Consider the following 754-nt stretch of genomic DNA (forward strand, 5'->3'; position numbering starts at 1 on the left):
GCCCTCCTCTGGCATGTCTGAAGACAGCTACAGTGTACTTATGTATAATAATAAATAAATCTTTGGGCCGGAGCAAGAGGGTTGACTGGAGCAAGCAGGGGTCCTAAAAATTCGGTTCCCAATAACTACATGAAGGCTCACAACCACCTGTTCAGCTATGGTGTACCCATATACATAAAATCAATCAGTAAATCTCTAAAAACTAAAAGATGTACAGACATATGTGACTAATAGATATAGATCTCTTGTATCAGGCTGGGTAACAGACATAGTCAGTCTACCCATTATAGATCTTTCTCATTTAAACATAGCCTTAAAAAAAAAAGAAAAAGAAAAGAAAAGAAACAACCTTAACAGAATCATTTCCAGACAACCTCTTCTGCCACTTATGTTCTTTGAAGCTTTTCCTCCTCTACAATAACACTTGCTCCAAGGTCGTCTGTGCTTGATTCTCTCTCAAGATGATGTTGCTCAATGGGCTTTGTTCTCTGCACATGTCTTTGTGACTCTAAGAATGTCTCACTATTTTTCACCTCAGTTTTCACAATTGTTTAAATGTCTCCTGGGCCTCCTCCCACCTCACTCATCCCTGCTCTTTTTTGTCTGTCATAGTTAAGACTTGCAAAACCAGATGAGCTGGGTTAGTTTGTTTATTTACTTGGATCTCATCATCCCAAGGTACAGATCATTACAAGCAAATACAAGACTCAATCCAGGAAGTAAGAGAGTAAGTGGCTACAGAGAACCACCGGAG

Source organism: Mastomys coucha, chromosome X (assembly GCF_008632895.1).
Source record: "Mastomys coucha isolate ucsf_1 chromosome X, UCSF_Mcou_1, whole genome shotgun sequence".
Taxonomy (NCBI): domain Eukaryota; kingdom Metazoa; phylum Chordata; class Mammalia; order Rodentia; family Muridae; genus Mastomys; species Mastomys coucha.